The sequence below is a fragment of the Cyanistes caeruleus genome, chromosome 1 (assembly GCF_971803275.1).
Source record: "Cyanistes caeruleus chromosome 1, bCyaCae1.hap1.1, whole genome shotgun sequence".
Taxonomy (NCBI): Eukaryota; Metazoa; Chordata; class Aves; order Passeriformes; family Paridae; genus Cyanistes; species Cyanistes caeruleus.
The window spans coordinates 137,685,142-137,709,448 of NC_141701.1; the positions used below are offsets into that span (position 1 = coordinate 137,685,142).

At 42.5% G+C, this 24,307-nt stretch overlaps 1 long non-coding RNA gene across 1 annotated transcript in view; it reads left to right on the forward strand.

The window, feature by feature from the left end:
- The window catches only part of LOC111924095 (uncharacterized), a 28,952-nt gene extending 24,572 nt beyond the window's left edge, over window positions 1-4,380 (forward strand). Inside the window, exons 3-4 of the long non-coding RNA XR_015279076.1 lie at window positions 165-333; window positions 2,569-4,380. This is a non-coding gene — a long non-coding RNA (uncharacterized LOC111924095). The remainder of the gene's footprint in view (window positions 1-164; window positions 334-2,568) is intronic.
- Window positions 4,381-24,307: the final 19,927 nt, after the last annotated feature.

Below are 24,307 nucleotides of genomic sequence, written 5' to 3' on the forward strand. Positions count from 1 at the left end.
GTTAATAGTAAGGGCACAAGATATTACAGAATTGTTTAAAAGGGGCAAGTGCTGAAAGGTGAACAAAGTTGTCATCAGGTTATTTACTGTGTAAGAACCATGGTTGGACTGCTGGCTCTGGTTCAAGGCAGCTCTCATCCTAATCTTCCTTTTCTTTCTGACAGCCTCGCTCCAGACTTTGCTGCTGATCACCCACAGCCTTGTGGTTCCCCTGTCTGTGTTACAACGCAGCAGGAAGACTCAGAGGACACATAGTGAGGCACCAAACCCTGTTGAGACCAGCAACTAAGGACTAAAATGCCTTTTGTTTGGTGGAAGCTGTTCTGGGCCATGGTGAGAGCTCCTAATAATGGATGTCAGATAGTCGTGCAGCTCAGGGCAACTATTAGATGTGACACTCCTGTGTGCTCTGACTTGTTTGCTTTAGAGGAAGACTTTTTAATCACACTGGTATTTATACTGTTTTGCAATGTTTTTATTGCTATTCTGAGTCTCCATTCAGGGCAAAGTGTCTCTGTTTTGCTAGGCACAACTTAATGCTGTTATTATCTTCTGATTTTCTGGAAAGCTGATTGATTTTCTTCTGTAATAAGGATCTTGAGACACTGACAGTTGCTACTAAAGGAAGCAAACTGAAAACTTCCCTTTCTCTAATGCTGAAATACACAGGTTTTTTTCCTGGGGGAGGTGCTGGAGTGAGTGACTGCTGCTTGTTTCAGGCCTCCTTTGCCTGAGGCTCCTATGCCTCAGGCAAAGGAGGAAAGATCCTACAGAAACATATTAGAAACGTACACAGACAAAGTGGTATTTGTGAATGACTTGGTGTCTTCCAGGCAAAATAGTTTATAAGCAGGATAGCAATTAGACTAATGATTCATTCTTTTTGTAAGGCTGTACTATTGTGTTATGTTTGATCCATAGTCATGCCCCCATGTCCCATAAAGGTCTGCTGTCTTGGGTGATGTGTAAACATGGTGAGGTATATAACAGGCAAGATTAGACTTATTCCAGTCAGTTTTTGATGAATAAATATTGTGATGGTACATTTTAATGATGTGAATGGAGAAACTATCCCATGGAAGGATATTAATTCAAAATAGCCAAAGGGGAAAGGAACTTCTAACGAGATATGCACAGCCCTGAAATCAGGGTTTCCCGTCTTAAGTTGATGGATTTGTCACTTCCTCCCTTGGCTCTTTCCCATATGTAGATGCCAAATGAAACAAAAGTAATAACTGCAGATTAAAATCTTCCTAGAGAATTAGAAGAATCAAAACTCTCCATGCAGAGCATTAGCAAAGTATCTCCAGGAAAATTTAATTTCAGCATAAAATGTAAGAATGTTTCTTACTAGAAAAAGAAAATATTTTAAATAAGAAAAGGAAAGTATGACATGTAAAGTCAGCAGGAACTTCTGTAGAAACAGGGCTGGGTTATGGCTCAATCAGGGATCATCTCAGATGTTTCTTCCAGCTAATTCTGGAATAACTTCTTCTTCTGCTAAAACAATGCAAATTTGAGATGAGAAACCAGGGGGAAGGAGAATTCCTGAAATGGAATAAATACTTGGTAGTTTCTATACTTTGGAATTAGAGGGAATTCTCTACTAAAAATGCTTTTAAAAGCATCTTTTCAAAGGTATTTTTCAAACCAATAAGTATCGGTTTGAAAACAAGTATTGACTGCTTACATTCTAGAGTTAAACAATGGAATGGATCCAAACTTTGTGGCCATAGAGCAGAATGTCAGCTCACTCATGGGGAAACTTCTCCTTGCAACATCTTTCCTTAATGTCAGCTTCCTTCCTCCATGTCTGTAGCTGTTTCCTATTCCATAGGAGGTGTTGGTTATGAGTATGATTCAGACCAGAAATACCTTGGTTTCCCACAGTAGAAATAAGTTTCATGGAAATGTCCCAGACACACTGGTGATGAGTCTTTAAGCTACATGGCAGCTACCAGTGCTCTGCTTGGCTTTCTCTCCAAGTTCTCTGCATCCCTGTTTGCATGTGACCTCCAACTCCTCCTGGCTTTCTGCTTCCTTTTGTTTCCTTTTGCTTCCTTTTGCTTTTTTCCTCATGTTATTCTTAGGGCTCCTTCTTTTTGCTCTCCAACAAGGCAGCTCCATCTGGCTCCTTCTAGTGCTTATTCTGTTTCATGGTTTCCTCATGTGTCCCTCATACTGTGCCAAGTAGGAGCATACAGGTACTGGGCAGTTCTCTTATTGTTTGCAATAATAAGAAGGGGAGTATTATATGGCCCTTTTATATGACATTTCTTGAAGGATTACAAAGCTCTTCCTGCTGTGGTGCTAAAATGCTCTCAGTCCACCTCAGGCTGTACATCCCTGCATGCCTCTCCTCACAAACAGCTCCATCCTGTAATAAAGGAAGTACCTGGAAACTGTCCATTTGTAGGATATATAACACTTGAGTGCTTTTTGCTTCAGTATTGCCTCCATTTTGCTTCTACCTGCTCCTGCCTCTCTCTTTTCTCCACAGTATTTTCCATGCTTTGAGCCTGGCCTCACTTTCTCTGCCTGTTCATTAATTCTATGTCTCTTGGTCAGGTCCTGGCTCTTGACAGTTTGTACAAACCAAGTGACTCCCTTCTCTCCAGCCCTCTGCTGAAGTTCAGGATCTCTCCTATGTCTCCTGCCTTCTCTCATGCCACTCTTGGGCCTCTCAGCAGTCACAGAACATCTTCTTCCAGTTCCAGCTATCCATAGCTGTGGATTTAACAACTGTTTCTACAACCCAGTAACAGCAATAAATATTTATACTGGGTTAGCATTTTAACTGGTACTCAGTTATTACTGAATTCTTGCACAAACTAAGAGGGAAGCAATCTTTGGCCTGACAGCAAAAGCTGCTGAAGGTGGGTTCAGCAGTGCCTCAGGGCAGGTGTATCAAAGGCTGTCTGTGCTGTGCTGAAGAACTCTGTCTTTTCAAGTGGGAACTTGAAAATCTTTTGTGTACCATAAATTTACAGCCTGTATTCTGCCCTCCTGTCACTGTGATGCCATACAAATCCAAGCCAAATAACTAAATAATTCATACTGAATACTAAGCACTGGTTAAAGAACATCACAGATTACATGAACTCACATATACTACTAAGGTTACCAAAGATTTAACTCAAAAAACAATATCTTACAGCTCTAAGACCGTAGCGTGAACTTCCCCAGGAAATACCTCATCACCTTCTGCCCTCACTATAAACTCTGTTTCTTTGATATTACCTTCTTTTAAGTATATAATAACATGTGTGTGTTGTTAGAAAATTCAAATAATTGTATATACTGGAAGAGAGAGTAAAAGAGAGCAAGCATGTGAGAAGCTAATCCCAGTGGGGAGCTCAGGAAGGAACTCAGATGTGTTGATGGAATATATAAGTTTCAGTGGGGGAAGGAAGGAGTAGTTGAGTGGCTTGCCAGGATGAATAAATGACTTTGTACTGATGTGGGAAGGGACCCCACTCCAGGCTTTTTGCTTGACCAGTTTTTGCAATTAAGAAAAGAAACCCCCCTATCTTCCTACCATAACAGGCACTATTCAAAATAAGACATTAATAACAAACACAATGTCATTTACCACAGTTTAACCCTGAGGTGAAGGTAGAGATAACATTATTCCTGCAGTATTTCTTCCTGGTCTTCAGCTCTGGTCAAGTGCACAGCTCCTTAATGGTGACAGTGGTAACTCCAGGGCTTGATAAACTTGTCTTTATCAGTGGAGTCAGAGCATGTTATTAGCAGATGTATATGGATTCTGTGTTTTGCTATAGCACATGTTTGTATAGCCTTTTCTGACAGTTAAAGATGTGCTAAGTTTCCTTGACAGAAAACAGACATTTTAATAAAATTGCTGCCATTTAACTAGAAACTCCTGGGCAAAGCTCAATGGGAAACTGTTCCCATGACCTTCGGGGGGGAAGAAATGTTTGTATTTTAGTAGGGTTCCATTCTTTAAAAAAAAAGTCCTTACTCTGCAGTATCCAGATTTTTTTAACACAATCCTAATGATGCAAGTCCTGAGGAGCTGCATATGCCATTTGCAGAAACATATTGTTAATTACACTAGGCTTTACTTTCAGATAAAGAAACTTTGAACTATTTCAGAACAATGAGTTTGGAACAGAGTAAGACCGAAGTAGAACCTTCTGTAATGCATCTAGTTTCATTACATTATACATTTTAAACCTGAAATGATAATTGCATATTGATTTACTTACCCATTTATGCAGCTGACTGATAGTTTTGTGTGTCTGGCAATACATACTTGTACTTTGCATTGGTTTTGTTTTGGATCATATCTGAGTTCACATTCAATGTATTTATTTTAATATAAAGCATGTTTTTCAAAAGTACCAGAACCTAAAACCCAGCTGTCTTTATTCAGTGTGTTCTGTTCATGCTTAAGGGTCACCAGATTGAATTAGGTCCTTATTCAACATTGCAGGATTGTTTACAGGCTGCACATGTCACTGGGCAATTGTAAGAAAAAATTTATTTATGAGCTGACCTACCTGGGAGTGCTCCCCAGTGGCAAGACAAAAAGTGAGCAATGGGAACTGAAGTTGCAAAGGAAGTTACACCATCTGTCTTGAAAGCCAGACACAGGTGAGAGACAGAGAAGGGATGAAAAGGGGAATTCATAAAAAGCTGATTCATCACTAATCTGCTTGTACTCAAAACACAGAAAACAATAGCTTGTTTTATGATAAGGTTCTGCCCTTCCAAAGCTGCATTCCACTTTGGCAGGGAGAGTGTACTGTATGCCACGAACTTGGGGTGATTGGCTTCATTTCACCAAAGAGCTTGTGCTGAAACTCCACTTTTTGTCTGTGGTTGGCACAGAAACAGAATGGGTCTACTGGGCAAGCAAGAAATGAGAGAAGCTCTGCAGAGTCCACCTGGACTGACTGCTCCAAAGGCTGTTGTTTGGCAGAGCTGGATGGACAGCCCTGTTGGATGTGAAATCTGTGCAGCTCCTTAGGCAGCTTTGGCTCTGAGCCCACCAAGGGTCACTGCTCACCCCGTCTGCAGTGGCACCGTCTCTGCATCTCTAATTCAGTCCCATAGCCTCAATTACCCATGTGTTATCTGGCCTGTGGGTTGGTGCTGCCTGTGCTGTACCCATTCTGTACAGCTTAAAGTCAATCTGGGTTAAAAATAACAGCAAGTTTCTGTCTTTTTCTTGCACATGTATGGATAAAAATAATTCTGAATTAAAAACACAGTGTGGTCCCTTCTCCCTGGCTCCTCTGGCAGGGGCTTTTGCAAGCAGTGTGCCTTGCTCTGGCATTTTTGGCAACCACCTTCTGTTTTCTCTTGGAGCAGCAGCATTTCTCACATCTCCATGAGCAAGATGGCTGGCTGGCCCCTGGTTACAGCCCCACACCTCTTGCTCCACAGAGACACCTTCACAGCTGCTCTCCTGGCACAGCACAATTCCACACTGGTATCCTGAGCTCCCAGTTCAACCCATGACTTCTGACAATAGGATGAATATAAGTCACAGCAGTGCCCCTATGGTAAAATAAGAGAATCCAAGAGGGATGAAGTTTTTCTTTAGGCTTCTAGGAGCTGCAGAAAGAAATCTTTCTAGAAAAAGAAGGCCTGTACACTCTTTGATGAGTGTGCTTTCCAAAGGAAATGACACTGGTGTGGTTGCACTCTGCTTGTCAGACTCCTTTCCTCTCCTCCAGCCAGCAACCTTTCCAGCTCAGACAGGTTGGAACAGATGAGGGTCCCAAAGAGGCTCTTTCTCCCTGCCACATGAGATCTGGGGGCTGCTCAAAGGACTAAGATCCAGGTCAGTGCCTGCCCTGAGGGAAAAGCCCCCAGTGGGTGTTCAGCAATTACCCAGTCCAGTTGGATCACTTGCTGGCAGAGCAGTTCACGACTGCCTGTGCAGGGGACACCAGGTATTTACACCAGAAAACATTCATTCATGGGTCATGAAAAGGAAAGGAAGAATTGGCTGGACTTCACATGGTGACACCAGGCTGCTCAATTGCTGATTAAGCTGGATCTTCTGTGTTAGAGTTCAACAGGGAGAAAATCACAGCATTTGTACAGACTTTAATTGCAAAGCAAATACAACACAAAATGAGGGTCTCCATTTTTTGTCACATTTTTTCGCACCTGAAATGAGAATCACTGGGGCTTGAGACTTTGCTAGTTACAACATGGTAATATTGCAGACCTATGTTTTTAGAGGGAAGCCAGGTAGAAGAATGGCATTTGTGGAAGAGAATTTCTGGCTGGGTATATAAAGAGCAAATACTCCCCTCCTGCATTTGATGGCAGATTTTCTTGCAGAAGTTCAACGAGCCCTATGTGTGGGTGGCTGTCTTTTCACTGTGTGCAACATGGGGACATTTTGGTGTCCCAAAACACCAAAGCCCAATGGCAGTCTGCAGCAGGCACCGGCCCTGTGATGCCACTCACGCAGGCAGTGCAGAGGAAAGAAATCTGCGCTACTAAAACTGGATCTGAGCACTTTGGGTCACTCAAGTCACCTCTCAGGTAAATTGCTTTCATGACAGCGGGGTAACATTCTTGTCCTGTCAAGAGACATGCCCTCAAAGATAGCCAAAAAAAATCTTTGCACTGCTGAAGGCAAGAGAAGAAACCATTTTATGTGGATAATTGAGGGTGGTAACAATTATTATTTGATTTACTCTAAACATCACAGGAGAGACTCTTGAAGAGCCCTTAGTGAGCTCACACATTTCATACAACTTGTAGAAGGAAGGGAGAACAAAATTAGCAAATTGTTACATGTTCAAGTTGTACTTTAGAAATATAATGGCAAGGCAGAAAAGGTGTAAAGCAGCGTCATTCATGCATATATTAATTTTTAAATACCTGACTTTGCATTTTTCTTGCAGCAAACAAAATTTCATTAATCATTTCAACCACTTTAATGGAAAAATTACAGACAAAAGACTGAAAGCAAATCACCAAGCAGCTTGTTCATGTTTATGGAAAATTGTACTAGGGACTGGTCTAAATTCCATTTTCAGTCATATTCTTCAATTTATTAAAATACTTCAAGTTTTTTATGCCCTTTCTCTCTTCATGTGCAGGAACAGAAATAATATTTTCTTTGTCTAAACAGGCTGTAACAGAGCTCTACAGACAGAGTTTTATGAATTAAAAAAAACCCAAGAGACTAAAATTGCCAATAAGTAACATCTTAAAAAAAATCCTGAATTACATTGAAGGGCAATAGCAATGTACACTTAAGAAGGAAATGAGTCACCTCTAATAGAAATACATTGAACAAAGAGAAGATCCACATTTGTGTCTTATTTCCAACCAATACAGGCTGTGGTACCAACCACTGTGCTGCCAAATGCGAATATCTACAGACAATAAATAAGTAAATAGTAAATAATAATAAGTAAGTAGTAAATAAGCAAAAGTTATTTACTTGCTGAAAGACACCATCACCCCAGCCTGTATATGGGGACCTCAAGTAGAAAGTGAGGGGCTCAAGGGTGTTCCAGAGGGTGGTGGTCTACAGGACTGGGATGACAGGCATGGTAGAAAGAATAAAATTCAGAAAAGGATATATGAGAGAATAAGAGGGAATTGAAACCACAAGAGAAATATTGTATATGGGGCTGCTGAGTAATGGTCCATGAATGTACCATGAGGTGATGCTAACTGTGCAATTCAGCCCACTAGCTGAACTGCATCCAGCAAAATTTGATATTTCTCCTGGCTCACTCCTAATACAGTGCAGCTCACACTGTGTGACAACTGCAGTGCCAAGCATGCAGTGGCTATCAGCCTATGGCTTACAGACGTGGGGCTTGTAGAAAGTAACAAAGAAAAAACATTATCATACACGTTTCAGCTACCTAGAAGGTTTCTCTCTTCAAAAATATCAGAGCAACTCAAGACATAAAGGGTCCAAGGATGCTGCAATACATAATATCCAGTGGTGATGCCATCTCTTCATTGTCAGACGACAGTTCAGTAGTCTGCTGGATTTGAAGTCAGTAGTAACACTGATGTGCAATTTCGGTGTAGCTAGAGATGAGATTTCCCAATGACCATCTTCACCACAAGTGTAAAAAAAGAGCAGAGCTCCATAAATTGCTGCCATGCCTGTTTGGTGTTGTCAGTCATCATTCATCTCTCAGTGCAGACATTGCAGGAGAGTTTGTGCTCGTGTGATGACAACCCATGGTTGATGGTAATGATGCCAAAGTGAAAGAAGGAGATATATATATATATAAGGTATAGTCCACTTAATGAGGTCTATTTCTTTCCAATGTCTGTGAAATTCACTCAGCTGCTGAACACAACACAGAGGCACACAGAGGCAGCTGCCCTGTCCGTAATTAAATGTGGTCACTGACACTGCCAGCAGTGCAGCTCTCTACAAAAGAAATTCAGGAGCAGTGCATTGGTGTCTCAATGACAGTCGGATAAGTGGTGACCTCTTCAAGTCTCTATGATATGCAGGCTCATTACATCCACCATAGCTACAGAATATCACCCTCTTCCCTTCTTTTCCATTGTGTTCTTGTGAAAAGCTTCACACAAGGAAGAGCTCAGCTGCACTGAGAGTGATTTTTTGCTCACCACTTCACGAAGATAAAAACACAGCTACAACAACAGGACAGAAGAAACATGACAAATCCTTATCTCATTATTGGTGTCATCTGAATTGCTGTCTCTGGATAATAATTATCCCCTCATAATGTTTTAGCTTGCACTTTGAATCTTGCTGTCACAATGTTTGTAAACATAAAAAGAAAATTCTGTTATAAAAAGGCTTCTTTTGCACCCTGAGCTGCCAATAGACTGCATGAGACTCCTTTTCCAAAAAGCAGAACCCTGCTGCTGGTATTGAGTTGCTGGTCCAGGAGCTGGCCATAGCCTTGGAAAAGCATGCTTCTCCATGGCTCCTCTCAGCCTTCAGGAACGAAGTGAGGTGAAAGCAGGAGCAACATGACTTGATTTTTCAAAATCCAGGCTAATCCTCAGAGACAGTGGTGAGAAAAAAATAGAACAGCTTCCAACTTGCATACAAACTCAATATCATGTGGAGCCCATCATGTAGTGACTTTTTTTTTTTTCTCTAGCTGCTCCTTATTTAATAATGAAGGTCCTCATATTTCCATCCAGAAGACTTGTATTTTGATAATCTGCTCTATTGTTTCCCCAAATCCCCTTCCCTCTGTAATCAGACCATCAGTCACTACAAAGGATCAAAATTGCCACATTTAAATACTATTCTTCTTGTGAGAAACTACCATCTGATCAAAGATTAACAGCATGAAATATGTTGCATGTTTTTGCAGTAAACCTGCATGTCCCTTGTTGTCGATCCAAGTTCATGGAGGTTTATTTTCAAAGCAAATCTCTTGTTTTCCTTTCACCAGAAAGCTGTTATAAAGCCAGCTATTGTTATTGTAGAGTAAAACTTTATTTTTTTAGTTCAACTACTAGAAGCAAATGTTTTCCATCAGGTAAAAAGTCATTGTATACCTGCCTTATATAGACAGGTCCTGTACACAACAAGCAGTTAATTGTTTTTAATTAAATAGAGTGAGACAGGACACTCAAGGAGTGACCCAAGGATTACTTGTAGAGGAAGTTTCTCTCATGACTAATAGTGACTACAAATAAGATGGGGTATTACAATAAAATTCTACTGCTGACAAAAATATTAGCAGTAAACGACGACAGAGCTTTCATCTGGGACTAGGAGAGCATCTGGAATATATTAAGACTGTAAAATTTCCCTTTAAGTGTGGGTTGCTAAAGTTAAAACCAGCCACCCAGAAACTGTGGCACTCAGAGAAACTCAATATTTTTTTTCATTAAAAATTACTTAAGGAGATTTACATCTTCCCTTGGTTGACATTGTGATGTTCTGCTTGTCCAGACTTTGAGTCCTGAAAATATGCATGTGATGAGAAGGAGTAGAGAAAAAAATGGTCTCAAATATGTCGATCTGGGAAAACAACCCCAGTTCCAGGCGTCCTTCCGCAATGCAATCAGTCAGATGCTCTTTGCAACCACCCCGTGCAGATACCCACTGCTTATTAAAACCATATGTGAAGCTGATGAATTATGTATCTAGAAATGCAATATAAGCACCAGATATTGACAGAGATAAACAGGAGTGAAGTGGGATGTGCTGGGACATCATTACAGAAAAGAGGGAAGTTTGCTTTAAACAAAAGAACAGTGTGTTAAAAGGCCAGCATCAAAGCAAAGTTCCTGTTTCCCAGTTGTCATGACATCTCTCGCTGCAATCTTGTCTCAATATGGACTGTGAGTTCCTGGAGCCAGAAATCATCCTGTAACTTGCATCTGTTGTGTGCAGCACAAGAAGTGTTCCTATCTCTCCTGGATCCTCAAGTGGTGTTTGGGAGGCAGCTGTAGCTAAACTGAGGAGCTCCATGTCTGTGCAGCTGAACTGCAGAGCATGCACAGTGATCCTGGGAAGGCACCCAGCACTTGCTCCTGTAAAGATGCACCAGCTGGTCTCAAACCACCAGGAATTAGGAATAACCAGCCCTCTTGTACAGACACTCATTTTCAGAGTAAAACCCAGATGACGATAGTTTGGGCTACTGGGATCTCCCAAAAGGCAAGTCAAGGTTTGAAGAACAAACTGAAAACAAAAGCATGGCAGTGAACTTCTGCTCTCAGCAAACTAGACCAAAACCTGCGAAGATCTGGAGAGCAGGATTCATTTCACCTTCCAGGATGCCCCAGATCATGAAGACCCTGGGTACTTCCATTTTTCATCACTAGCTCTAGTGACAATAGAAATGGGAAGGACTTGTTCCCCGGCAGTTATTTCCAGCAGCTTGTGCTCAGTGAGATGAAGTCCATCCACTGTGTTCAGGAATCAGTCTTTCCAAAGAACTTTCCTGCCCTGTGTTTTCCACCCTGAGGCACTTCCTGACTGTTTCTGGAGGAGGCTTGGTGAGGGTAGTGCAGCACTGCTCAGCCCATAAAGCACAGGAGGCCTTAATTTGCCATCAGCATAACAGTGGTAGGTCGAGGTATCTCTTGGAGCCAAAGATCCCGTGACGAAAGACATTCACAAATACAGAACAGAGAGTTGGTCCAGAATAAAAGCCAACTCACTGGGTGGCCTTGGTAAGCATCTTCTGTCCCAGCTGAATATTTCTGGTTTTATTTCTACTCATGCATCTTTTCCTCAGAATAGGGGAAGGGTTTTACATGACTTTCCTGTAAACCTTCAACCCAAATCCTGATGTCGAGGTAACAACCCATATTCAGAGATCAAAGAATTGTGTTACGAAGAAAAAATTAATCATCTCCCATTTCCCCTTTCTTCTGACCATGTATTTGTGTGGGTGAAACATTCAAAAGTAGCTACAGAAATAAGATCAAGTTTTCCAGAAACTGGCAAGGAACATCTATCCATCGAGATCCTTACACATGGACAGGCCACAGGATCTAAGCTCTGATGAGCCTGTCTTTTAGCTATCTTTTTGGCATCTTGAAATGCCAAAAACATCTTGAAATGCCAGCCTGCAGTTTTAAGAAGGACGAAACTGTGTACATGTCTCCCATCAGGGAAATCTGAAGCTCTTGATCTACCCCCCATCTCATCCTACCAAGAAGTTGGTGAATTTTATCAAAACAAACCAAACCACAAAGTCTGATCCTGGAAATATTTTGCAAGGAGAAAAATACAGATATACACTGCCCTGAGAACCAGTCCTTACCACCAGTCCCACTTCAGGGCTTGGTAGTAAGGGAGTGGCATGTGTGTGTAGGACACAAAGAAGGGGACTGGAATAATCCACTAATGTTCTCAAATTTTCCCTCCTATCAGTAAGTCATTGCTGCTAAAGGTAATGTAGGAAACCTGCCAAATATAACAGCTAAAACCAGAACCCTGAAAAACATAATATTTAGAGAAGTTGTGTGTTGGGGTCAGCTTGTGCCAGCTGCCAAGTCTGCAACCACAAGAGGCCTGGGGCATGGGGAGGTCTCCAGGAAAGTGCCTGTTGGTGGCCAGGCACAGGACAAACCCCCTGCTCCTATGCAGATGTGACACTGTGGCTCTCCAGCTGATGGATGGTCCTGCTGGCAGCATGGAGGGTTCAGCCTCCCCTCTCTTCAAACCAGTTGCTCTTTGCAAATGCAAATGGAGATAAGTGCTGATGGCTGTCCCAGGGAGGGATGTATGGTCTTGGCGAGCAGGGGCTCTGACAAGGACTGAGGCCATGACTCCAGTGGCAGCTCACAGGGCCTTAGCAGGAGCTCAACATCAGTATGGAGTGAAATAGGGCCTTAAGGAAGACTTGGACCTAGCAGGGTCCTGTAGATGTCCATTGGAGATGGATACAGAAGTTCCTTTCAAACACATCTCTGTTAGGATGAGGGTAACACAATTCCTTTCTCTGCACTTCTAGGGGGGCATTGGGAGGGATGCACATCATGACACAGGGGTGGGGGAAAACCTTGTTAGGAGAAGACAGGATGTGAAATATGCAAAGAGTTCCCCATTCTCCCTGTTTATATAACTGGGGCCTAATTTGGGCCTATGGTAAAGCTCCTTTTCCCTACATGAAGATGACATTGCCTGGTTACCCTGCAGGGAGATTTTGATTGAGGAATTGTGTGTGGATGCTAAAGGGTGATTCCTGATCTTTTGCTGGTAGCAATTAGTAGCTCTATTGCCTGAGGATTTGTGTGTCTTTGTCTAATTCATGGTTATGGGCTCAAGCGACAAGTAACTACGCCAAATTTTACTGTCTAAATTTGCAGGTAGTTTGATTTTCTGTCTCAATGAAATCCATGGCTTTGGGCTTATGTGAGGTGCTCATCAACTGCTTCTCTCAGCCAGTGTTGCTGTTCTTGGAATTAGAGTCTCCTGAGAAGCCTGGGACTTGAGGCCAGGATGTGCAAAACTAGTAGTGGCTTGGGATGGGTCGGGACGATTTCTTCCACTAGATGTGAATTTTTGAGTATGCCGAGTACTCGTTCTTCAGAGTCAGGCCTGTTCAAGCAGAGCAGATACTTTTCCAAAGGTCAGGCTTCCTGGCTCCACATTTCATGGAAAGCTCTGCAAAGCTTCTGCCCCACCAAACAAACCCTGCTAGGGCACAGCTTCTGGGGAAGGTGCTGCTGCAGCAGCAACAGCATTCACTGTACCTCATAAAAAAAGTATACCTGCCCATTTTTGATGGTCATCTCTGTCTAAATACATGAAAGTACAAAAATACAGTCATAAAACAGCTTTTACAAATTTCACAAGTTCTTCCTAAGAGATCTCCCTAATTTTTCAATATCTGAAAGCCTCTTCTCCCCATGAGGCTCCTGGGAGGCATTGCAATTGCTCCTGTCTTGCTTCTCCTTGCAATTTTCTGCACACACTCTCACTCATCTGCTATTCCTGTGCTCGTTTTTATCTTTACGCCACGCTTGAGCAGCGGCTCATTGTGACAATATTTCCTCATAAGGCTGTGCTTAAAAAGTGAGGAGCTTGTATTTGTTGATGCTGGGTGGTGGCATGTGAGGCTGCACAAAGAAAAACAAATGTTTGAGATGTTTTTGAAGGTGCTGTCATGAGAAAAAACAGGGCCCTCATTACTAAGTTTACTTGTGCTTGGATGTATCAGAGACTTCAGGCTCTTTAATAACTCTGCCCTGGGAAGTTTCCATCACCTCCCTTCCCTTCCTCCCCTCCTGACAGCTCTGCCTGCCACAGGAGCTGTGCACTTTGGAGGGATTATGGGGAGAATCACCCCCACCCTGGAGTCTGACCAGCCACTGCTACCTTGCAAAAGCAACTTCTGCAGCCCTGTTTGTCACATGGCTGACACAGCTGAGAACACCTTGTGCAGTCACAGCAAGGCTGCATTTGTTCTCCTCCAGGTGAAGAGTTACACTCAGACCCCACAGATTTAAGCATTCCAGAGGCTTTGTCCTGGCTCTAAGCAATTAAAGTATCCATGCAAATATAGGGACTAATATTCACTCAGTTCAGGGGAAGCTGTAAAGAGGAAGCAAGTCCTATCTCTCTCAAGAGTCAGGGGACCAGCAGCAGAGAAGGGGTAGTGAATTGGGCCCTGCACCAAATTGAGCCTTCCTGCTCCTTACCCAGCCTGATTTGGAAGCAGAACTTAAAAGCTGTTTGCTTAGGAGGTTTGTTATAGCAATGAAAGCTAATGCTGGAGTTACGCTGAGCAGCAGGGCAGAGGGTAAAACAATATTTTATCTGTGAGTTAAAACATTTTCACAAGGATGAAGTAAGTTGTCCTCTCTGTCAGTGACTTGTGTATGCAGGGTGGGATCATCCTGTGGGTGCCCTCACCAGGGCTCTCCCCGTGGTGACCTCGGGGTGGGAATGCTGCACCTTTGGTCAACTCACCCAGGCCACCACATCCCCCACCCTCCCTGTCCTCTGGAGACCCTGGTGATTCTCCGGGGTGAGGAAAGGGGATTATTTTACCAGCCAGCCAATCCCAGGGAAAACAGCTCTGTTAAAGCCCTCAGAATGTAAGCTCTTCTCTCTCACCATAGGAAGTTTAGAGCTGTGAGGCTGTGATTCCTGGAAACTGGTGTCTTCTACAATAATTGTGTGGACTGGGTAACAAAGCACTACTAGTGTTTAGGAGAAGACTTCCTTTGAGCTTGGAAATGTTTGCTACTTCTTCAGCCAGCTGTGCTCTTCTTTGAAATAAAGGAAAACTCAGGCTTTTAGGTTTTGGTATTTCCTAGTTCTCCCTTTTTTGTTTTTCCCTTCTAAAATTTGAGTACCAATTTGCCCTGGAAATAAGATATGAAAAGGAAATACTTTTGGGGAAGAACTGTACTCTGAATATAGGAAAGTGAAGGTGAAGGGACTTGCCCCAAGCCCCATAGGAAGTTTGTCCCACACTGTAGAACTAAAGGACCTTTTAAACACCAAAACTTTTTCTTAGTTGTAATTTTCTTGTAAATATTTGGGTCTCAGATTTCAAAGTTCAAGCTGGGTTAATAACAAAGAATGCAGCTCTCCCTGCTTTCCATGCAGGGTGTAAGGTAACAGTCTGTGGTGCCCTCCCAGACACCCCATGCATCTGCACGGGTTTCAAGTGACAGCTGGTCTTTAAACTCAGTATCACACATACAGATTAATCATTACCTGGCTGCTGTCCTGGCTTCCAGTCAGTTCCACTTTATTGACTTAGCCTGGGCTCAGCAATGGTTTATTAATCTTGCCCTTGTGTCTACATAGCAGCCTTATTGTGATTAAATAGTTCCCCCTGTTTTATTAGCCAGGGTTAGTACTGCAAGGCACTAAGGACTTTGTTAGCTGGGGCAGCCTGTCTGCAGACTGGAACAAAGGTGAGATCATTACGAGGGTCAGACCAAATTCCACTGTGTGGGAACTTTCTCATATGGAGAGATTTGATAACAAGGTGTTGCTACATGCTGAGGAAAACACAGGAATGGACCTAGGAGGCTGCCAAGACCCGAAAGTTGTCCATCCCGTGGGGTGCCATCTCAGACTGTGCTGCAGCCCAGCCAGGCTGGCAGGGCAGGGGACACCTTGCTCGAGGTAGCAAACATGTCTAGGAAAGTTGCTCCAAACCATTCACCAGGGCCTGTCCTGGAAACAGATAATACAAAACATTTGTCTGGAGGATGATTCCTGGGATAACCACAAGCATTTATATCACAGAGCAAATATTTGAGGCACATCCAGATCAGCTTTTGCTGATGTTATTGTTCTCAATCATCTTTCAGAGGAGTCTCTCAGGGTTGCCTGCACTGGGAAGTGGCAGGAGGAGAGCTGGGGTATGAGGTGTGCCCCAGAATGATGATTCATCTGTTCTTTCCAAATGCAAGCCCCACTGCAAGCATGGATCTGAGAGCCTGAGACCGTGGTGCAGAACCTCCAAAGGTTTATTTTTAGGGAGGCAATGTACATATGAGGAGAAAAAAGAGACTGTTATGAAAAGTAGAGGGACTCAAATAGCAGCTGTAAAAACTAAAACTTCCAACAATACAACAAACAGAAAATTACATTTCCCTTCATTGTGTGGAAGGAATGAAGCTTCCAACCAGCTGTGGAGGAAATAAGGAGTTTACATTATTAGCAGTGTCAGTGAAGATCAACATACATATTTCCTGTCTGTCTCCCTTTACAAATTAGCAAAACTTTGACAAAAAAAATTCTTTTAATTTTATTCCATTTTTTCTGTTTCTGTGGGGAGAACATGCACCCCAAGCAGTATGGTCACGAACAGCATAGCTGAGAAAGTGCCATGGGAAACTGAGCAAACAGGGGATCAAAAGAAAAAAGACAGAAATGGTTGTGATGCCAGAGCAATGCAATTCTGCCCTTCACATTTCTGGGCCCAGACACAGCAGCAGCTTGCGGGCTTGTGTTGATGTCTGTGGTCTCACAGAACAGTGTATGCCATTTACTCACAAACCCAAGCCCAAAGATTTTACAACATCTCTTTCCATGCAGAAAATTACCTCCCCCTTTGTTTGTTTTAAGTTTCAAAGCATTGACATATAAATTTAAAATATTAAAAGAAAAATGCCATATTCAGTCTTGGTGCTTGTTTATTCAGTCTGTATAAGCAGAAATCACAGCCCATATGTACCAGAGAGTTTTCCATGTCATCCTGCACTGCAGCACGGGGTATTTCAGCCAGCTGTGGGCAGAAATGAGTCCCACAAGATCCTGGCCCTGGGTGGCAGCTGGCGTTCCTGCTGCTTTCCCAGCTGCTTCCAGCATCCTGTGACTGATGTTGCTGGGCAGGGAAAAAAGCAAACATGCAGAGTCGGCAAATTTCAAGTCAGGTGTATGTAAAATGAAGCAGTTGACAGTCATTAGCAAGCTGCTCAGCATGGCACAGACTTCCTGAAGTACTCTGGGGGACAGTCAGGGGTGCAAGAAGACCCCAGGCAAAGCATCCTGACTTTGAATTCTCTTTCAGTCAATCCCACCACAAATAAAACTGGTATTACCAGCTCATCTTCCTATCCAAAATTATAACTTTTATGCTCCTAATTTAAGGGCAGCTTCTGCCTGCCCTTTGCTTGTGTTTGCAAACACAAGGTATGCTGGCTGCTGGGTCTCTGGTCTTAGAGTTTTAAAATAAATAGCAGAGCAGTCAGCTGCCCTGTTCCAGGATAGCTGGAGTCATCAGGGAGCATTTCAGGTGACAGAGGGAGGAATACTTCAAGCTTCTTCACTTTTGAGAAGGGAAAGAGCATGGAGGAACCTCTGAATGAAAAGAGCTGGATTTCACCTAAAGTACTGTATTCCAAATTGGCCTAACTCAATTGCTCTTGCTTCTGTAGCCAAAGAGATTATCTGCCCTGTGCTGCCAATAGTCCTCTTCCTCTTCTATTGGGTGTTTGTGCATCTGTTGCCCTTGTTGCCCCTGTGCAATGGGGGGAACTTTTCCATGCACCTCCCAGAGCAGCACTTGGAGGGGACCCCGAGAGTCACTGCTTATGGAGGGGGGGTGGCCAGGAGTAGAGGGGTCAAGGAGCCAAGCTAAGGCATGTGCCCTAGGAGGGTTTAGGTAGAGAGTGCACTAGAAAAGAGCACAAAGAGTCTGCTTTGGGAATGGCTACAAAGATTGTTGGCTCCAGGGTCTCCCAAACCGATTAACTTCTGGTGTGGAGTAGGCTCATGTGTTTACCTTCTCAGGAGATGAAAAACAGAGTGAGGTTTTGCAGCACTCAGATTCCCTGAATTTTTTAAGATTTTGATTAATCATGAGGCATTTTGGCAGCCTTCTTGTACACTCCATCACTCCTATTTAATCAGTCACCTTCCGAGTGCTTTCTCTCCCTGTGTACTGGCAAGGCTTGAAACCACAGGGGAATGGGTGGGCCTCAAGGTGCTGGTAGGGCAGGCAGCTGGCTTTGCTCAGGGTCTGTGCCAATATCCCCTTGGTTTCTGCAAGGGGGGACCTCATGACAAATGCCCTTACATGGATGCAGAACATAAAATAACATTAATTTGTAATCTGTGCAGTCACGGTCGTGAGGCTCAAGGAAACAAAAAGAGCCAGACTTCATGGACCTGGAGGCAATCATCATTAAAGCTGGACAATTATGCCATCAGTATTACAGTGAGGTTGTGGAAGTATTGCCAGATAGGTTATAAAAGTGGGTTTGCACTGCACCCTTCAGCTCTCTGAGTGTCTCTGCTGTGCCAGGTAAATGGACAGTGAGGGACCCCTGAACTCTCTGCGCCTCCATTAACAACTAAGTGCAGACCAGGATGAGACTTTCAAAGCAAAAGTCTCTACGTGTCATGTTTTGTGATGAGAGAGAGGTTTTGGAGGATGTGAACTTGATAATCTTTCAAACAAATGGAAATGCACTCCAGACATGCACTCGACAGCACGTGAGCGCATCCAGATTTTGCTCACTGGGTAATTATACACAGCTGAACTGGTGCTGAACTGGTCAAAAAGACAGATACCCTTTTCCAGTCCCATCTGTATGGTGGAGGGATTGTTTAGTTCCAAAGGTGCTGGGTGGTACCTCTTGTTAGCAAAACAGCTTTTCTTGTGTTTTACTGAAGGCTGCTTCTGTATACAGAACAATCTTTTTTCTCAGACAGAATGGAAGATTAATTTTAATTTTTCCTTCTAAATACTTCCTTGTCTGAACCAGGAAAATTTAGCATTCTTCCTTCCAAAAAATGAATCCCAAGAATAGGTGTAAAGATGACATTTTAGAGACCTTGAATAATAATATAGGCCACTGATTAGCCTAACGAAGTAAACCCAAGCATTTCTGAAAGAACAGGATGAGCATACACCGGCATTAGAATAAAGATGAGAGCTTCTATACTAAAGAAATGTGTCACTTGTTTTATGTCTGACAGTGTAGCAGCATTAAAAAATGTACAAGTCCCTGCTGTTTGCAAGTCCATTTGGATGGATTTACTGCATTTGGGAACATCAGGTTCCCCTCATCACTGTGTGTGTACCCATTTCTTGATTTCCTTCTGTGATGATGACTGTGGCTGGTACATGCACAGTATCAGAAGTGTCATCTATCTCTTCTTCTGTAACTGAAGCAGATTTTCCTACAATCTTCTTTGTGCACCATCTGCCATGGGGGTATAGTCTTCTAATTATCTGGATTTGCATTCACAGCAAGAAGCTGATAGAAACACAAGTTTCCTTTCTGAGATGTCTCGGAGACTCTTACTGGCACCGCATTTACATGTTAAACAGAGTCAGAAGAGTCTAGTGAATTGCAGTGTCTTAGGTCTTGGGCATTTCCATCAGAGGATGGAACATGGACTGGCTGAGAAGCAAAGCTCATGTGGGAATTGTTCAGCAAGTTGTGTGTGCAAGAAAGCTGTCAGCTGTCTTGCCTGCCTCTTCCTCTGTCAGGAATTACACAGTCAAATCTACACAGTAAAAGTCCTCAGATTTTGGGTGCCAAAATATTACCATTCTTTCTGACAAGGTGATAAAACAATTTGTCCCTCATTCACTGTTAACAGCTGAACAACATGAAAATAATGATGCTGTTGGTGAATAAGCAGCTGAGACAGCTGCAAATTTTAAGCTATATGTTGGGAAACTTTTAAGCTATATAGTTGGGGGAAAAAAGATTTGTTCAGATAAGCAAACATTCAGTCAAATGCCATGCAGACAGCTTGAACTGGGTGTCCTGGGATCCCATTTTTCTCACAAGTCCTGAGCAACTAAAAAAGTAAAGGACATTTTTCTTCAGAGATTTCCCTCATGGAGGTATTTATTAATTTAAAAAATATTAATATTATTAGGGGAACATTAGAGGGAACATTGACCCCTAGCTGGAACCAAATTGTTACCCAAAAGAGCACTCACATGCTCTGCTCCTGAAACCCCATGTTTATTTTGCAGCTGTCAGCAGTAGGAGAGGTATGTGTGATGCGAAAGATGCTGAAGAGATGCTCACTGAGATTTCCTGATCAGGCCAGACAGATGTGCAGTGAGACTCTCTTTTGCCAAGAATTATACAACTGGCACTGATTTGTATTGAAGAACTCTCAAGCTGCTAGGACATACTGTTCACACATGAGTTCAACAATGGCAGTGGGAGAAAATATTCCCCTTACTGCTGGTTCCAGCTGTAGATTGCTCAGCAATTTTCCTGTGTCCATCTTCAGACTAGAGAAACATCAAAACTGTGCTCAGCCAGTGGGCCTTAAAAATTCTGAAGAGCCAGTGGAAAATACCTAATTAATAAATAGTGCCTATGTGAATTTTTGATGCTGCCATTTCCCTCACACTGCTGGTGCAGAGCACAGGAATGACAGAGAAAATCAAGCCAATGAGGACAAGAAGTAAGAAACAGACTTTTCATTCCTCTTGTAGCTCCTGCTGCACAGATACTGCGGTGTCCTCTGTTTAATGGCTGATGGTACTTCCATGCCTGCAGCAGCCCAGCCTCCCTCATGTGCTCTACTATTACTTTCTGTCTATCTGAAATAGTGGAACCATACAAAGAGAGATTATTCTTAAGCCTTAAAAGGCTGAAAATATCATCTTTAGTACACCATTGAAAGCTTGGGACTTCCCTGCATCTTACCTTGACCTTTAGCTCTTCAATCCCCAGTTCCAATTTGTATCTTTATGGGAGCTACTGTGATAAACCAGCACATCACAGTGGCTCTGCAGCTCTGATCTAGGTTTACATACACATCCAATAGGGGAATGGGAAAAGGGGTTTTAGTCCTATTATTAATTCCTTGGAAGGGTTTGGAACACTGCATTATGTGCAAGGGGAAAGTCTGCAGGAAAACAAGAGATCCAGGATTCCTGGATTTGACCACATAATTAAGCAACTAGAGGCAGGATTCAGATCACAGATGAGGGCACTTGTGCCCACAGGTGCTCTGGGTGTCCAAGGCCCTCTGTGGTCCTTAGTGATCAGGCCAGTACACCAGCAGTGCTTCAGAAGCCCAAATGTGATCACCAAAGGCTCTCCAGCTCCTTTCATTCACCAGATTACCCCTGACAGCAGGACTATAGCAGACACCCTGTAGAGACCCCTGCTTTTAGGTGTTTGTCTCTCAGGACCGAATTCCACCTTGAGATTTGCAGATGGACCTTTTCAAAGGATGGTACCTTTCATGGGCAGTCATCAAAAGGGGCTGGAGACTGGAGAACACACACTGACCACGACATAGATTCCCGAGGTGTGACCATCCATGTTCTCACAGCCCAGATTAGCTGTCCCTGTGCCCCCTGTCCCCCCAGCAGACTCACAGTTATAAGCATCAGACAGGTCACAGTGCAAGAGCAAGCATGAGAGCACCAAGATCTGGAACTCAGGTTGTGGATAGGAGCTGCAAAACTGCACCGAGAAAACTGGAAAAAAGGGGTTGTCCTTTAAATTAATAAAACATGTCACCCACAATAAACAGAGAGCTTAATACAGATCTGAATGCATCAAATAGAATAGAACTAGATGGAAAAATCAATTATGTGTTCTACAGAGCTGAAATGGAGACCTGGCTGGAAGTCTTCCAATGGAAAAGTTTTGCTTGCAAAACACTGACTGTAGTCAATTGTCTTGAGGATACTTTTGGCCTTCAATTAATAAAATCAACTGAAGGAAAAAAAATGGAGATATAAGTTTCATAACATTAAACTTTTTTCTGTTTGGACATCATCAGTCTTTTTTTTTTTTTTGTATTATGAGTTATAACCTATTCCCAAAAGTGTATTTCAAACAAAGTCTTCTTTTTTGTAAGTATAAGATGTTTTAAGATGTTCTAACCATATTGTATTTTTTCACAATTAGGATTCATTTGCAATATTCATTCTGGAATGAAACAAAGCCCTCAAAGAAGTAAAATATCCTCTGCAATGAAAACTCTAACTTTTGGATTAGCTGTTTATGTTCCTCCTGAAATATCTTTACTTACTGGCTTTTCTATTATTTCCATTACAATATATTCCAGCTTTTGAAATAAAAGCACGCTTGTTGACTAGGACATTCTTCTCACACCTTATAATATGTCTGCACAAGAATGCAAGGAAATTTTACACTCTTTGATATATACCATGTTCCTAGCAATAGTTGTATGATAAACATGTGTCTAAGTAACTCAGATTTATTAAGTTCTGCCAGAAGGTTTGAAAAGCTCCATTACATTATTTATTGTATATATATATATATAGCTATATATCTATATATCTATATAATTTTTTTTTTTTTTTTTTTTTTTAATTTGTTCATCCCTAAGACTCGGGTTGAAAATTTTCCCAGTCTGTATGGAATCCTTCATGGAGACAAGGAAAATATCTACATTTTTTAATTATTTGTCTGGATTTTCTTTTTTTTTTTTTATGGGAATAGCAATGAAAAAGTACACCCGTAAGACCTGCACAGAACTTCTCTAATAGAGATTGGATATCTGATGATTAAAAAAATGGAGAAAATGACTGCTTGAGAGGTTCCAGGAGGCAGAAGAAAGACAGGAGGCTAAGGAAAAATAACATTTTGTCAAGAAAGTCATGGTAAGAGTGCAAGGATGAACACCCTAATTAGGGTGGTGACTAGCCTGGCTAAAAAAGCGGCTTCGGGAGTTACAGGGAAACAAAAGTTGTGGAAACTATATTGTGTGAATTAAGTATAAAGTATGAAAAAGTGAGGCAAGAGAGAGGCAAGAACAAACCAGGAACAAGGGGGCAGGACCGTGGTGGCTTTGCAGCTGGTGGTGTCATCCAACGCTCAGGACCCAGAATTCCCACAGAGAAGGAGGATTTATCCCATGGGCTGACGTGGCTGACAGAATGCCCGGGCTGGGGGACATTCAGATCCTTCCAGAGGACACAGCAAAGAAAATCACAGCACACATCAAGCAGTAGCTACCAGGTGACATCTAGAGGAAGAGGAATCTCTTTGATAGAAATACTGGTAGAAGGAAAAAGGCCAGGGAACACCCTGCTTCACTGCTCAACGATGTTGCAACTGTTGGCAAGAGATTTAAATCTATTTCATATTTTTTTTATCAGTCTTTGCTGCAACCAGGTAAGAAGTTGGTTAGTTATATATTAGGGGAAAAGAGGCAAGGCTTTGTCTTTAGTAGTTAATTTTAATAGTCTCATCTTTTAAAAAATCATTAGCTGGGAAATATATAGCACTCAGCATGGAATTGTCAGAAATGAAGTTATTTTCCCACTGGGGTAAATAGCAGGCTTTGTGGGGGAGGGCAAGCATCTTCATTTTAGGCAGGCACTGAATGCCATGTTTTGACATTTTCCTAAGCAGGGCATGGAAATGTGGTGTTGATGGAGGGAGTGGACATCTTTGAGAGCAAGCTACACAAAAAACTGTGAACACTTTCAGGTGAAACTTTTAGAGACCTGAGAAGAGATAAGGGATTATTTGAGCAGCTTCCCCTCTATTTTTCTGTTTTTCTGTGACTTCACATGCACATAAATTATTATTATTTCTTATTATATTTTGCATTCTGTCCTTGTCCTGCTTTGAATCCCATACTGTTTTCCTTATCTAATTGACACTGAGTTCAGTGCCTGCTGAATTATATCAGAAGTGTTTCTTAGTTCCAAGTGGCATCGAGATCTGACAGCCTCTTTTGCCAGAGGACTTTCTTCTTTGAAGTCATTACATTCAATCAACACAGGAGACATGACAAGGCAGAGAGAAGGAATTGCAAACAAGAGAAACCAGACTCCACAGAATCCGTAGCAAAGCTGACAACTGAGCCCAAATCTCCTGGATGCCCAGAGTATCTCACATGAATGACTATCCAATTAATCATGGGGGCAGGAGAGGCTGTCATGAGCCACTGATGAGCCTCACATCAGCAGCTGCCATCTTCTCTCTTTCTCAAGTGAAGTGAGTATAGGAGCTATTGGGCTGAGTCTTAATTGTGAAAGCCCAGGAATTACTCCTGAGGCTCCAACATCCCAATGAATGCAAAGTTTTGATTTCAGCATCGCAAGCTAATGAGCCTTTCAAAGCTCCCCTCAGGTTGTCTGGAGCCACTCCCCAGCCACAGACTTAATTTTCTCTATACACTCTGAAAAATGTAGTCTATTTAATATTCTACGCACAAGCTGGCTTGAGGCTACTTGAAGCTATTGTTTAGGGTTTTTTTCCGGTCTGTTAATTATGCCTAAAATTGGCAAACTACCATTTCTGATGTAAAGCCACATGTGATGTGTCCCTAAGCCAAATCACATACGAACCACCACATGTGGCTACCAAGGCCTTACCCGTGGGGGACAAACAGCCGTGTCTCTCTTCCCAGGAGTGACAGATCTCTAGCAAAATCCACACAGCTGCT